Source organism: Echinops telfairi, unplaced genomic scaffold, assembly GCF_000313985.2.
Source record: "Echinops telfairi isolate 266 unplaced genomic scaffold, ASM31398v2 ScPeMD7_4;HRSCAF=17, whole genome shotgun sequence".
Lineage (NCBI taxonomy): Eukaryota > Metazoa > Chordata > Mammalia > Afrosoricida > Tenrecidae > Echinops > Echinops telfairi.
Genome location: NW_022103900.1, coordinates 15944437 through 15953876, shown reverse-complemented (window position 1 = coordinate 15953876; position 9440 = coordinate 15944437). Strand labels below are relative to the sequence as shown.

Sequence of the window (9440 nt, the reverse complement as noted above, 5' to 3'; positions counted from 1 at the left end):
TCAGACCAAACCAAATATATGAACATTGAGTCGATTTTGACTCATAGTGACCCTGCAGGGCAGGGCAGAATGGTCTCCATGGGTTTCCAAAGCTGAAACTCGTTACGGGCATAGAAAGCCTCATCTTTCTCCCATAGACCAATTGGTGGTTTTAAACTAACGACCTTACTCACTCAACTCTGCCATCGAGCAATTCTGACTCATAGCTACCTCATATATCATCTCAATGGTGTTTGGACCCTGAGTTTTATATTAACCACTTCATTTTTCCAATGGATATTTGTAAGTCATTCACTACTCTTTGAAGAATAAGTGTTCAGTAAGTATTTTTGAGTGAATAAACAATATCCAGCCTCTACAACACAGAGAGAGTCTCAAATCTCTGCAGCAGACTGGATAGCAATGGCAACCTCTGTGGAAGAGACCCACTCTTTTAGCTTCAAATTCAGGAAATTATTTAGAGGGGCTATCTGTACTCAATGAGATGAGTTGCAACAATGGGCTCAATATTTGTGAGGATGGAGCAGGACCGGGCAACGTCTCATTCTGTTTGACAAAGAATTATTATGGGTCAGACAGAACTGATTGGATGGGACCAAATATCATCTGGACTCAGAAGCCCTCATTTTAGTCCCACAGAGTGACTGGTGGTTTTGAACTGCTGGCTTTGCGGTTAATAGTCCAATGCATAATCCATTATGCTACCAGGGCTCCAGTTAGATCTGTTTTATGGGGGGAACGATCCTAAATTCAAATATATTTTATATAGACCCCTTCTCTTAAACAGGCATAAACAAAAACAAAATCCAGGGACAATAGAATAAGGCTGAGGATTCTTGGTCATGTTGCTAACAATAGAACATGGAAAATAAAAGAAAGTCCTCACAAAATCATGATTGACAGACACTTCATCATCATCGATTCTTTACCATGGAAGGGACCATGATTGGGATACTTAACACTATTGCTGATTAGAAAATTTCAGACTTGTTTCAAAGTTCCTGACACCATTCGTCCAAGTAGGAAGGAAGACCAGTTAGCCCCAGCACCCCAATTTCCCTGGGCACACCCACACTGGCCCCTGAGAGTGAGGCTGCCTGCCCTCCCGGGGCCTGCTAGGGAAGTCATAGTTATTCACTTTCAAGCAAGCATTTTACATTGCTGGTTTATGGCCAGAAAAAACTCAAAGTAGCCCAATTTATGGCAAAAGTATGTCCTGCTTTTGGCGGGACAGTCCCGATTTTTGGCGTTTTAAAAAAGTCCCGATTTTTGGAAGGAATGTACGACAAGCTAGGGAACGGTCTATTTGGTCCATATAGACCAAAGTTTTAATCAAGAACCCCCCCACCCCTGGCAAATGGTGTCCCGCTTTAAATCTGGTCACCTTAGGTCACAAAACACAAACAACATGGATTCGCGATCAAAGCGTCCAATGTAGCCTTCTGCAAACCACGGGCGTGGAGCGGAAGCTCTAATACAGACCTAAAACTCGGACAGCTGTGAGGGGGGCTCAAAAAGAGGGTGATGGGGACCCAATGCCCATCTGCACACAACGGGACATCCCTTGTAGAGGGGTAGTGTAGCAATAATGAAACTCACAACTTTCCTCTAGTTCTTAAACGCTTCCTCCCCCCCAACTATCATGATCCCAATTCTACCTTGCAAACCTGGTTAGACCAGAGGATGCACAGTGGTACAGATGGGAACTGGAAACACAGGGAATCTAGGACAGATGAACCCCTCAGGACCAGCGGTGACAGTGGCGATACCGGCAAGGAAATGGGGGGGTAGAAAGGAGGAATCGATCACAAGGATCTACATATAACCCCCTCTCTGGGGGATGGGCAACAGAAGGGTGGGTGAAGGGAGATGCGGGGCACTGTAAGGTAAGATGAAATAATAATTTATTAAGGGTTCATGAGGGAGGGGGAGCGGGGAAGGAGGGGGAGGGAAAAAGGAAAATGAGGAGCTGATTCCAGGAACCCAAGCGGAAAGCGAATTTTGAGGATGAGGGCAACAAATGTGTAAGTGTGCTTTACACAATTGATGTATGTATGGATTGTGATAAGAGTTGTATGAGCCCCAATAAAATGATTTTTTTTTAAAAGTGGGTGAAACATTCCACCCTTTCCAAATTTCATTGTCAAAGAAATTTCAGAAGCCCTCTTTTTTTAAAAAAATCATTTTATTGGGGGTTCGTACAATTCTTATCACAATCCATACATCCATCCATTGTGTCAAGTACATATGTACATTTGTTGCCCTCATCATTCTCACAACATTTGCCTTCTACTTGAGCCTTTAATATCAGCTGCTCATTTTCCCCCCTACCTCCCATGGAAGCCCTCTTATATATAGGACATACAGCTAAACACCTGTGGGAATTTCCCCCGTTTAACTGCCTAATTGTGATTCACTGCCAATGAAGGCAGTGTGATGAGGACTGAAAGAAGGCCACTGGATTTCCTATATGTATACATTAAATTTATCCCCTAGGACTGTTTTTAGAAAAGTGGTGGAACAGAAGGGAAATTACATTTCAAAATAATAACAGTCCAGCTTGGATTGCTTCTATTTATAGGTTATATAGCTGATGCTACTTAGTGCTAATAATACAATGAAGGAACAATTATATATTTTTAATCTACAAATTCACAAAATACATTAGTTAAAATCAAGTCAATTCTCACTCATGGCACCCCCAAATGTTACAGAGCAGACCTGCTGCATAAAGTTTTCTTCGCTGTCATTATTGTGGAAAGGAGCTCTGGTGGTGCAGTGGTTAAAGTGGTTGGCCACTAACCAGAAATATGGCGGTTCAAATCCACCAGCCACTCAGTTAAGAAAGATGTTTATGCAAAAAAAGTCTGTTTCTGCAAAAGACTTACAACCTTAGAAAACCTGTCAGGTATATCTACTTTGTCTAACAGAGTTGCTATGAGCAAGAATCAACTCAAGGGCAATGGGTTTGATGTTGGTGTGGGGGTTAATATTTATGAAACAGTTCACCAGGCCTTTCCTCTGCTGAGCGGCTGGGTGGATCCAAACTGCCCTCTAGGTTAGCAACCCATCGCAAACTCCTTGCATCACCTAGATAATTTCACATAACATTGGTCAAGTTAAAATCTAAATTAAAGCACCATCAAATATTGAGGGGTTTTATTTTCATATAATAAAATAAAAAGTTTTGCCCTGAAACAGGAGAAAATATCAAGGCAATTTAAGAATGCTAAGGGCTAAAACTACAAATTTCAAGGTGTCAAGTGGTAAGTAAAGAGAGAAGCAACCAACCATAGCATGCTATTATAGAGAAGCAATCCACAAATGGGGAAAAACTGATTTCGACATATTATCATCTATTAACTGTAAGCATAAGGTGCACAATGTAAGGAAACACACTGCCCAGTTCTGCGCCATCCACACAACTGGTCTTATGCTGAAGTCCACTGAGGCAGCCACTGTGTCCATCCGTCGCATCGAGGGCCTTCCTCTTTTACGCCACCCTTCCACTTTACCAAACGTGATGTCCTTCTCCAGAGACAGAGCTTTCCTGACAATATGTCTAAGCAAGTATGTAAGACGAAGTCTTGCTGTCCTTGCCTCCAAGGAGCACTCTGGCCTCGCTTCTTCCAATAAGACTGGTCTATCCTCTTAGCAGTCCTTGGTACTTTCACTATTCTTCGCCAGCACCTCAATTCAAATGAATCGGATCTTTTACATTCTTCCTTATTCAATATCCAACTTTCACATGCATATGATGCCATGGAGAATACCATGACTTGGGTCGGGCACACTTACGTACTCAAAGTAACATCCTTGCTCTTCAATTTACCTAATGCAATTGGTATTTGGATCTTTTGACTGCTGCTTCCATTAGCATTGAGAATGGATACATATGATGACTTCAACATTTTCTCCATTTATCATGTTGGTCCAGTTGTGAGGATTTGGGTCTTTTTTACATTGACTTGTGTCCATACTGAAGGCTACAATTCTTGATCTTCATTAGCAAGTGCTTCAGTTCCTCCACACTTTCAGCAAGGTTGTGTTATCTGCATACAGCAGGTTGTTAATAAGTCTTCCTCTAGCCCTGATGCCACACTCTCGGTAGAATCCAGCTTCTCTGATGATTTGCTCAGCATGTACCGGTAGATTGAGGAAGTATGGTGAAAGGATACAACTCTGGCATACACCTTCCTTGCTTTTAAGCCCTGTAGTACTCCCTTCTGTTCCCACAATTGTTTCTTGATCCATGTACAAGTTTTGAGTGAGCACAATGAAGTGTTTCAGAATTCCCATTCTTCTCAAGGTCGTCCCAGTTTGTCATGTCCACACAGATGAATGCCTTTGCAGAGTCAATGAAACGCAATAAACATCTTTCTGGCATTCTCTGCTTGCAGCCCAGATGCATCTGACAGCAGCTGTGATAGCCCTTGTTCCATGTCCTCTTCTGAATCCACCCTGAACCTCTGGCAGTTCTCTGCTGCTGCAACCATTGTTGGATGATCTTAAGCAAAATTTTACTTGTTTGATATCATTTTATAGTCTGAGCATTCGGTTGTGTCCTTTCTTTGGAATGGGGTTAAACATGGATCTTTTCCAGTCTGTTGGCCAGGTAGCTGTCTTCCAAATTTCCTGCCATAGATGAGTGAGGGCTTCCAGTGCTTCTTCAGTTTGTTGAAGCATTTCAACAGGTATTCATCAATTCCTGGAGTATTGCTTTTGGCATGCATTCAGTGCAGTCTGAACTTCTTCTTTCAGACCATTGGTTACTGCTTATATGCTCCCTCCTGAAATGTACTACAGTAAAACCCAAGAAAGCTGGACTCTGTGTAATGGGAGACCTGTCAGAGAAAAGAAAATGTAAACATCTCCCACTAACAGGAGAGAGACGTGATAGGTAAGACAGCACCCAGTCAAAGGCAGAAACTCCTGGCTCACACAAGTTTCACCCTATTAGTATAGGGCTACCTAGCCAGCAACTAGACCACAACAGGGGTCACAAGAAATACAAAACCTATGTGCTCTATTAAAGACACCCTGGGGCTTGGTCAGATAAAGCTTTGATGTCATATCAGTTGACTTACTACCTCCCTCTTTTCATTGCATATGCTGCATACAATTATTTTCTCTCAAAAGAAATAAATAAAAAGATACCCTAAATAACATCCTGACCATGGGCAGTAATATCAACAAATAAAAGAAGGGATCAGCAAGAAAGTTCAATGAGTTTCGTTGCAGTGAATGAAACAGACAGGTAGTCAGTCGCCTACAACGCACAGCACAATATCACTCTGTAGTACTCTGCCTGAAATGCATACCCCGAGGCTAAGCATGAGGAAACATCCAACAATCTCGTATGGTGAAGATTCTATTAAAAAGGAAGGAGGGAACTAATTTTTTCATGTATATATATATATATATATATATTTATTTATATATCAAAAAGAAAAAAGCTGCAGAAATTTTTCAGTTTAAAGTAAACGAAAACAAAATAACAACTGTAAAACTTGCTCCTAGAGTGTGTTACGTATTAGGAGAAGAGAAGTCAAGGACATAACTTGGTCAATTAACAAAAACTGAAGTGTAGACAGGAACTAGAGTTTTGTAATACTTTAGAATAATGTCTGAAGTTGTTAACTGTCCTGGGACTATGATGTAAGGGAAGACCCTCACGAAACACACACTGAAGGATTGTGGTGTGAAGGGTCATCATTTTGCATTGTACTTTCTAACACCTCTAATTCTCAAATAGTTCAAAACAGCAACAGCAACCGATAAAACGAGTTTGCTTAAAGAGATAAAGACAACGTGAGTTCTACATTCTTCTTATTCCGCGACATTTCTGTATGGAATTATAAACACATAAATGGGCCCAGTTACATCAGAATATCCTCTATCTTGATCAGTAACTTTGGTTTGTGAAGCTTTACTCCAGCATTGCTCCTTTTATAAGTTACAAATGCTTAAAATGTTTATATCACTTAATTCTCAGCTTTCACTGGTGGACAGCATCAACGTGAATGGCTTTCTTTTGACACAGCCCGTGTGGTGATGACTGGCAGGCACAACTCAGCAATGACTAAGTGAATAAAACATCAACTTCTGTGTCGATGCTTTCCTGTACCTACCTATGAGTCTTTGTTTTTTTTAATCATTTTATTGGTGGCTCGTACAGCTTTATCACAATCTATCCATCCATCCGTTGTGTCAAATACATTTGTACATTTGTTGCCATCATTGTTTTCAAAACATGAGTTTTATACAAGTGGTTTTCAAAAAGTTTGTGGGGAAAAAATCCATTGTCTTGCCACTTCTTTTTTCCACAAGCTTTTTGAGGATTCCTTGTATCAGTATTTTAGTTTTATTTTCCATTTTAAAATTACTACTGCTTTTGGTCTGATTTTTCTCCCTCACTGCTATTTAGTTTTAACTTTTCAGTACTTTTTATTTTTTTTAAACATATCTTTTCAATGTCTAAGAATTATTTTATTTATTAGTAGTCCTTTAATCTTGTTATATAATGATGGGAAGGAAAATAATAATGTGGGTGACAGCTGTGGAATAAACATAGACAATGAATCTCTGAGAGAAGTAGGTTGGAATCCTTTTATCTTATTGAATTGCTGTGAAATCTGAGACTTAGTAAATTAGAAACCATTCAATCGGGCTAAAACTTGTTCCAATAAAATTAATGCACACGTGAAGATACTACATTTAGACGACTGGAATGGTAATGGCTTCTGACTTCACATACCACCATTATTTTATGCAAAACAACTTAGTTAGCAATCTCTTTTGATGCCATGTGTCACCAAGTTTGTTCTTCTTAGCGACTATGGACAACCACACGGTGGCTGCTCTCTGCGCAAGTGCCGCCATGTTTGAACGCACGTGGCTGCCACTGCTGTCAATTCATCTTGTTGAGAGTCTGCTTCTTTTTCTCTCACCCTCTGTTTTGCCAAGCATAATGACCTTCCCCAGAGGCTGGTCCCTCCTGATACTATGTCCAACTGCTGGAGACTAGGACACAGAGACACAGCCTCATCCTCCTCCATTCTAAGAAATGTTTAGCTCTACTTCTTCCAAGACATTGGTTAAGGGTTAGACTGCTAACCACAAGATTGGTGTTTCAAATCCACCATCCCCTCTGAAGGAGAAAGATGAGGTTATTTGCTCCTGTAAAGATGTACAGTCTTAGAAACCCTAGGGAGTAGTTCTATTCTGCAGGAAGCAGAAACAAGACAAAGGCAACGGGTTTTAGCTTCTTAATATAGGAGTAAGCAATTTTTTGAGATGGATGAGCTAATCCTGTCCCTCAAAACAATTAAATATTATTTGAGAGCCATAAATATATATTTATAAACAAAACAAGTAACCATTATCTGAATAATAGCCTTTTTTTTTTTTCACTTGTATTTCAGAGCCGCATGTACCTATTGAAAGAGCCACCAATGGCTCACAAGCCACACCTTGCAGACCCCTGGCCTAAAGCAACATGTTGTTTGATTTCTCTTCTTTTCAGGGGAGAGCGCGAGCGCAGTCTCCCACTACCACAAATTATGTAGTAGATTTTCCCTCATTTGGGGAACTCGCAGGGCTCAGCACACCTGCAGTGCAATGGATGAGCCTCGCCCTGGGGAAACCACCTTCCAGATCATGGTAAGTATATGTTGTTTGATTTCTTGACTATTGTTTCCATAGGCAATGACTATGGATCTTGGCAAAATGAAGCCTTTTGATAGCTTCAAAAGCGATCTTTCTTATTCATCCAACCATCCATCTTACTGCTGCTTTTGGCTCAGTGGCGAGGATTTTTGTGTTCTTTATGTTAAGCTGGAATCGAGAATGAAGGCTGTAGTCTTTCATCTTCATCCATAAGTGTTCCGTGCCCTCTCACTTTTAGGAAGCAAGGGTGTATGAATCTGCCTACCTCCAGTTTCCAGTGAGCTTTCCTCTAATCTTGCTATCATGTTCTTCTTCACAGAGTCGTTTCTCCATTCGCTCAACACACAGATTAAGTATGGTAAGAGGATACAAGTAACATGTACACCTTTCCTGATTTTAAGCTACTTTGTTTGAAGGATTGCCTTTGGTTTAAGGACAGGTTCCACATGAGTACAATTAAGTGTTCAGAAATTCCCATTCATCACCGGTTATCTATACTTTGTCATGATCCATGCAGTTGAATGCCTTTTCATAGCAAATAAAACACAATTAAATATTTTTCTGGTATTTTCTGCCTTTAGCCAAGGTTCACCTAACAGCAGCAATGATATCCCTCATTCCACATCCTCTACTGAATCCAACTTGAATTTCTAACAGTTCTTTGCTGCTGCAAATGTTTTTTTAAATATCTTCAGCAAAATTTTAATTGCCTGTGATAGTTATTTTTTTATAACTTTTGTATTCTATTGGATCACTTTTCACTTTTCTTTGGAATGAGCACAGATATGGGTCTCTTCCAGTTGGTTAGTCAGCTAGAAGTCTTCTAAATTTCTTGGCCTATGTGGAAGTTCCATAATTTCATGTCAACTTGATAAGTCTAGGAGTGGGTCTAACTTGTCAATCAGGTCACAGCCTGATGATGCTTCCTTGTGGGCGTGATCTTTTAGAGCATTCTGGGAACTTCCTTTCTTTCTCCATGGCAGTAGGACACATTCTCTTTTCTCTCTGCCTTTATCTTCCTGTGGACAAGCCATGTGGTGGAGACCTGTGTGAGCCATGTGGTGGAGACCTGTGAAGACAGTCCTGTGATGCTTCCACTGCCATTGGCTCCACAAGAGTTTTCACTGGCCGGCCTGTGATCTTCCTGCATTTGGCATCATTATAGGTTCTGCATGCGTCTAAAGAGGAATTTATGGACTAGTATTGGGCACACTGGATAATATCACACTCATAGACTTGATGTGGACTGATGTGGGATGTTTTCTCAATATACAACTGCTCTTTGATATAAGCTCTCTTTTTTGGGATTTGTTTGTCTAGTCAACCCAGACTAACACAGCCTAGACAAGTAAGTGCTTCCTTCCAGCATTGCATCCATTTGTTGAAACAAACCTAATAAACTCAAAGAATTATCTGACAAAAGTATCAAGTTCACATTCCTTATAGCCATATGAGTAATAGTGAAAACTAAACACTCAAATTTCCCATCATTAGGATTGATTAGGCACATTAGAGTGCATTCAGAAAACTGAATATTCTGTCGCCATTTAAAAAGGGATATAGGCTAATGTTTTGAGAAAATAAGATATTCATAATAGTTGAGTAGAAAAAATGGTTTACAACACAGAATGCATAGTAAGATACGTGTGCCAACCGCTAAAGACAAAGCGGGTAAATAAGCAAATGTGGTGAAGAAAGCTGATGGTGCCCGGCTATCAAAAGATATAGCGTCTGGGGTCTTAAAAGCTTGAAGGTAAACAAGCGGCCATCTA

At 40.4% G+C, this 9440-nt stretch overlaps 1 pseudogene; it reads right to left on the bottom strand.

The window, feature by feature from the left end:
- Window positions 1-7522: 7522 nt before the first annotated feature.
- Window positions 7523-7670, bottom strand: LOC115873039 (annotated as a pseudogene).
- Between the last annotated feature and the right edge of the window lie 1770 nt (window positions 7671-9440).